Source organism: Octopus bimaculoides, chromosome 5 (assembly GCF_001194135.2).
Source record: "Octopus bimaculoides isolate UCB-OBI-ISO-001 chromosome 5, ASM119413v2, whole genome shotgun sequence".
Lineage (NCBI taxonomy): Eukaryota > Metazoa > Mollusca > Cephalopoda > Octopoda > Octopodidae > Octopus > Octopus bimaculoides.
In genome coordinates, this window is record NC_068985.1 from 15635662 (window position 1) to 15642763 (window position 7102).

The 7102-nt window shown below is 35.9% G+C and overlaps 1 protein-coding gene across 1 annotated transcript in view; it reads right to left on the bottom strand.

The window, feature by feature from the left end:
- Positions 1-7102, bottom strand: part of LOC106869673 (sodium/calcium exchanger 1) — a 32031-nt gene that overhangs the window by 23904 nt on the left and 1025 nt on the right. The gene's annotated exons all lie outside the window — the stretch shown is intronic.

Below are 7102 nucleotides of genomic sequence, written 5' to 3' on the forward strand. Positions count from 1 at the left end.
CATTATTATCATTATTGTTGTTGTTGTTGTTGTTGTTATTATTATTATTATTATTATTATTATTATTATTATTATTATTATTGTTATTATTATTGTTATTATTAGTTAAATATAGATATATTTGTTGACATCTCAATCTGGACGAATTAATAAAATGGTAGGTGAATTCCACCATATTTATACTAAACTTTTTAACTGAATAATTTTTTTCCTACAATTCTATTCTTTCTTTTTGTTTTTTCATTCTTTCCTTTCTTCTGCTACCTTTTGTGAAAGACCAAAGACTGATGACGTCGTTATACTTGGAAAGAAACGCAGTTATTCCAGTTTAATTTTGAATGTTTCAGCGTTTCCTATCTTTGGATTTAATTTCATTTTATATTTTGAACTTGTAAAAGACACACGGAGTGTCGAAATATTGTTCATTCGTTTCATTTTAATAAACAGTCAATCTCTATTTATTACCAATAATAGTCGCGCTAGGTGGGTGAATGCTGGAAGAATGGCCAGCGTTAATAAAGGACCAATTCTGAGCGTGCACCAGTAAAAAAAAGAAGGGCTCTTGCCCTGTTGTTCAGGCACCCGTGGCTTTTGTGGGTTTTTCCACGAGGACCTTAAAGCGCCTCTCCTATTGGGAGTCTAATTTGTTTAATTTTTAACTGTTATTTATATTGTATCGTCCTGTTTTTGTCTTTCATGTTGTTGCATGTCAATTAATGTTTTGTATGCGAGCCCTTGTAGCCAATAAAAGAATAAAGTATTATTATTATTATTATTATTATTATTATTATTATTATAATTATTATTATCATCATCATCATCACAGCACTCGCGCATCGATGGAAAAAAACAAACAAACAACTATACCAGACTACTCTTAAAAAGTTCAAGGGAACGAGTTCGACCAAGAAACGAAATCAAGGTCTTTTAACAGTAGTGACAGTTACCGACATAAAAAGTGCAGCACTTACTTTCAGCAAATAATTATAAGCGTATCTAAAAATCATCTCATAAACAAAACGACGGCAATTATATACCAGAAATAGCTAACCTCATAAAATCAGAGAAAAATTGAAGCACAATACAACAAAACTAAACGTAACTCAGCATCAAACACAAAACAAGGCAATAAAATATCTTACAGAAACAGAAAGCTGCCCAACCTCAGTATCGAATAAAATAAATCACAGAACTAACATTAATACACGTTATAGAGTAATTCGTATAATCAGTAACAACGCTCATACCACACACACCATATGGCAATAATAATAGTACACCCGAACTTCAAAACCAAGAAAATGCACTTATCTGATATTTGAATCTCAACTGCAAAAACAAAAATAAAAAAGAGGAAAAAAGCCCCATATCCACCTGCCACCTAGATAACAATTTTGACTCCTTGTTTTTATCAGATACCCAAACAGCATTGGAGAAATTTAGAAATACAAAAGGTTTAGTATTAAATGTGATTATACATCTAAGACATCTAAGGCGTGAAGGAATCACGGCATTTACCAACAGCTACAAGAAGACGTACACATAATATCAGCTTCCCAGAATCTGCAAGCTGGACAAAATTGTTACAATCCAAGTGGAGTAACATCTTAGACTCGTTATTCTTCTATTCTCACCAATAAAAATTCCCAAAAAGTTAATCAGTGCTACTTTAGCATGCAGTCTGCTGCAGTACTCGTAGTTAATCCTGTGAAATGACCTGATCTGTGTTAAGAATAGAATTAAGGTTTCAGGTTTGGGTTAGGATTCGATGAATTCTTCAAGTCAAAACCCGGTGATTTCTGCTGTCAATGTATTGATAAGTTAGTGGAACGTCATGTACACCACCTGGTGAAAATAGTAGCTAAATTCTTTCTATCAGGTAGTTGTCATTCGCGAATCATAATGCACAATCATGGACGAAGCGCTTTGAATATAGATTAGCTTGATCAGAACCGACATGGATAAAAACAACAACAACAACAGCAGCAGCAGCAGCAACAGCAACAACAACAACAACAACAACAACAACAACAACAACAACAACAACAACAACCGGTATAAAATTAGAACTATGTTCATAACAGAACAAAAACACAAAAGTCGTGTGAAAGAAATATTTGACTGATTTGTTAAAATTGTTGATGAAAAATAAGGATTAAAGTAAATGAAAAAAAAAAGAGAACGAAACGAACGAATTTATCGGACAACTTCATATTTAACAATCTATTTGCAACATTTCTAACCTCTTTATGTCTTGACTTGGATAGTAAAACCAAATCTTAACCTCAAGAAGAAGGAACATGAGCCTTTTTTTGCAGGGTCTCCAAAAAGGGACTCCGTTAAAGTTTATGCGAATGATGGATTAATTCATGAACAGGAACGATGCTTCTAACAACTTCCACACAATTTCACACAAGTGTGCTCCAGTTCACTCACAAGGTTTGGATCAAATCGAGATTATGTTAGAAGATATTTACTCCAGATACTACACAGTGGAATCGAACTTAAAACCACCTCGATGCAAAGTGAACTTCTTAACTACATGGCCATTTGAAACTAAAATGAAGGACTAAATACTAACTTCAGAGTAACATTAAATACATGAAAACGTTAATCCTGGGAAAATGTTTACTCAACAAAATAATAAGCCTGGTTGAAGATTTGTAATTAGTTTCATCAGATCTAATAATCTGGAATACACAGTTGAGGCAGCATTTAATTAAAACAGCGTGTGTATACATTAAGTTTTAAATTGCCTGTGTATACATTAAAGCTTCGAAGGGTTTAAATCCGAGCAGGTTGTTTGATGAACGACAGAAAGGTGGAAAGAGATTGTTAAACATTACCGAGTTCACAAACTCACAGTAATAATGACTGTTGAAGACAACAGAAAAATATCGAGGCATATTTTTCTATAGAATTTTACTTAGATGTTTTATTACTACTATATCTAACTAGAGCCAACGTAGAAGGCTGCGCATGGTCAGTTCCACCTGGTGAAAATAGTAGCTAAATTCTTCTCAATCATCTTTCTATCAAGTAGTTGTCATCCGCGAATCATAATGCACAATCATGGACGAATCGCTTTGATCACAGATTAGCTTGATCAGAACTGACATGGAGAAAAACAACAACAACAGGTATAAAATGAGAACTATGTTTAAAACAATAAAAACACGAGTCGTGTGAAAGAAATATTTGAAGTCTGACGATGATGTCCACACTTGAGATTCTATCAGCCTTATGTCTGTTTATAAGCGACAATCGTATTTGATTTTCCTTCTCTATGACGAAAGAATAAGCAACAGCAAAACAGACAGCTGTCATGCCTTAATCTTTAAGAATACTGAAATTGTCTCGGGATTTAAATTTGAAGTCGTAAATCTTCAATCATCAACGTGAAGAAATTTTATTTGCTTGTTAGATCCAGAATGGAATTGGTGCTAAATCCAGCCAATTAGATATGACTATTGTCATAGTAGCTGTAGTCATAGAAACAATCTCTCTACATTCGTACATACAATTTAGAAATTCATTTAGCTGCCATGAAGTCCCAGGTTCGATCCTATTATGTAGCATCTTGAGTAAGTGTCTTTTACTTCTGACTCAAGCAGATCCAAGGTGATCCAAGGTGATCCAAGCCGATTCAAGTCTAGTAAGTGAAGTCGGGTTGATGGAAACTGCAGAATCCTGTCGGATGGATTGAACCTGTAATTCAAGGATGGCCATGATAATAGTAAGAACACATCTAATCAGTTTGTTTTCGACATTTATAGAGTGTAAATGCACGCAGGCCACTTTGGTTTCAAAATTACAAGTACGAAAGCGCATGGCTTGGTGGTTAGGATATTCGGTTCACAGTCGTAAGGCCTTGTCTTCGATTCCAGATGGGCGCGTAGTGTCCTCGAGCAAGATATTTTGTTTCACGTTGCTCCAGCCCACTCAGCTGGCAAAAATGAGTAGTGTTTGTATTTGAAAGGGCCAGCATTGTTACATTCTGCGCCACATTGAATTTCCCTGAGAACTACGTTAAAGGTGTACGTGTCTGTGGAGTGCTCAGCCACTTGCACATTAATTCCACGAGAAGGCGGTCCCGTTGATCGGATCAACTGGGACCCTCGTCGTCGTAATTAATGAAGTACCAGTTAAAATTACAAGTTCAAAGTAAAATCAATCTTTGGTGATTCACATAAAATAACTGCCATACACTGTGATATGCTGATTCTACGTAGGGATTACGCGAATAACATTCACGTTCGTGGAATACTCGGCCGCATCCACTCTAATTCAATGAGCAGATAACTCAGTTGATCGAACAACTGGATCCTTACAATAAAAACAGACAAAGATCTATTTAATTTACATAAAAAAACTGCCGGTTAACAAAGGATCCTCTAAGTGGTCTCTAGCCTTGCTTGTAATAGAAACCAAATCTCTTTCAAATCACACAGTGATGTCTTAAATAGAAATGAGATGACTACATGGAATGGACATGGCTAGAACGTCTTTGCTTATTAGTTTACTCGATCGGAACAACATAAATGGTTGTATATAACTATTGGCGAGCTGGCAGAATCGTTAACACGCCGGGTAAAATGCTTAGCGGAATTTCATCTGTCTTTACTTCTGAGTTCAAATACAGCCAAGGTCGACTTTGCCTTTCGACCTTTCCAGGTCGATAAAATAAGCAGCAATTGAACACTAGGGTCGATGTAATCGACTAGCCTCTTCCCCCGAAACTACTGGCATTGTGCCTATAGTAGAAAGGGTTAACATTATTATTAATGCTGTTGTTGTAGTTATTGCTCTGAGTTCAAATTTCATCGAGAGTGTCTTTGATTTTCATCCTTTCGGGCTTGATAAGATAAATACTAGTTAAGCACTGGGGTCACTATAATGGACTGACTCCATTTTCCGCTAAATTTCAGGCCTTGTGTCAATAGTAGAAATAGTTACTATTATTGTTGTAATTTATGTAAAAACACTGGATGGAAGGCAATATGCCTTCCTTTAGAGATAGGTGTTAGAGGATTTGTTGGAACCAGAGTTCACTCGATGCTCAGGAGTGCTGGATTAGCAGCGAATGAGAGCAATAAAGGTTGCCAAAAAATTTCCGGAAACCGCTGAGAAAGCAAACCGTTACATCTGGCTCAAGAGAGAGGACGAGTGATGAGGCATGAATGAACATTGACGATGGTGGAAACATCTGGCTCAGAATCGCAACACCTGACTTAACAAAGCTTGTACTGTTGTGAGAAAGTTTTGTCATCTACATCGGTGGGTGGCATCATACAACTCTGGTATCGCGGTGGAAGGGACTGAAACGTCTACAAAGCTTCTTTACCGCTTCATGAGATATCGACTCCTGCTTTTAGAGACTGAGTATATCAGCAACCTCAACACACAAGAGTTTACCCTGTTATTTCCATACATAAATCTAAACACGTTTTGCTTTCAATATATGTTCGTATCTCCGCATATTTATATCAAAGCCATAACATTATAATGTAATTATGTTAAAATTTTTCCGTCCGTATTTTCCATATTTCTAAACATTTCCTTGTCTTTCTTTAATTTACATTTATAGCTGATTCATATTTGTAATTTTCCCCCAAATGTTAACATTTTATAGTGAAGTTCTCATATATAGCATTCTTTATCCAGACTTTTTTTAATTGAAGCAAATCAGTGAAGCAAACTTTACTTCAACTGAAATATAAAGAGGACAGTGCAACGGCAGCATCGATAGAAAGTCTTGTAAAATTGTTTGATGGTGATTAGATTCTTTTACGTACTGGGTTGAAATCCCACAAGAGCTGTGTTCGTCTTTCATAACCTAGGGGTCGATAAATAAGCATCAGTGATATACTGGCATCGATTTTATTGATCAGGATCACCATTGAAAATTGTGACATCGTACTAAGGTAAAACATTATTCAGACATAAGGCATACATAATTGTCTACTTAGACACGTACCTATACATGTATATACATATAACTTTGAAAACACAAGTATGTGTGTGTGTGTGTGTGTGTGTGTGTGTGTGTGTGTGTGTGTGTGTGTGTGTGTGTGTGTGTGTGTGTGTGTGTGCGTTTGCGTGCATTAATTATTTATGAAAGAAGGAAAGGAAACTTGCTTCAGTTGATACTTCAAACGGAACTGTATGCATCCGTAGTATTTATTCCACAAGGTTACGTCTTTCAGAAGTAATCAATTAGTAGCTACACTAAGAATAACAATACGTTATATATGTTGTAACATACAGAAAACAACAGCATCAAAAATAGCGGAAAGTTGTCCTGGTTTTATAGAGCAAGGTGTTGTGATAACATCATTTTGTCTGACAGAATTGATCAATCTGCCAAATTAGAAGAGACATACAGAGATACAAGTGTTATGATTACAGTGTTTACAGGTTTGACGAATTACGGTTATCACGAATTTGGTTCACTGAACTAGGATGACGGGCCGGACAGATTTCTTTTGAGATCAATACAACGAAACAAAGGCTAAATTAGACCGAAGAAATATAACCAGGAGAGACTTCTGTTTAAAATTAACGTGATTGCAAAACAAACATAACAGACATCCCAACAGAAATATTCCGATTAGTCCACAGGAAAAATGACTGCAGTAATCTCCATTTGAGATAATGTTACTTATTTCAGAAACTTCAATATGTTTAGAAGCTCTGAGCTGTTCATTATGACATCGGTTGTCTAAATGCGATTTTGTAATTCGGAATCCATGAACAGATTTTATCAATGGAAATCAATTAGACTGATGTGACGTCTTACCTAAAGCCTTTGGTCAAATCTAGTCAACAGGATATTCTATTCGAAATCCCGGTGTAGTTGTAAGTAAGTGCTTCCTTCTAGCTGAAATACCGGATTTCGGATGAAGAATAACTGACAGGAATATCTGTATTTCAACGCCATTGATTTAACTGTTTCTTTTGAAATCTCTAATCCGTAACAACCAGGAAATTGAACTAAAGATTCTCATAAAACAGAACGACGTTCTAAAAACAATTACTCACACACAACTCTCTCTCTCTCCCTCTCTCTCTCTCCCTCTCTCTCTCTCCCTCTCTCTCTCTC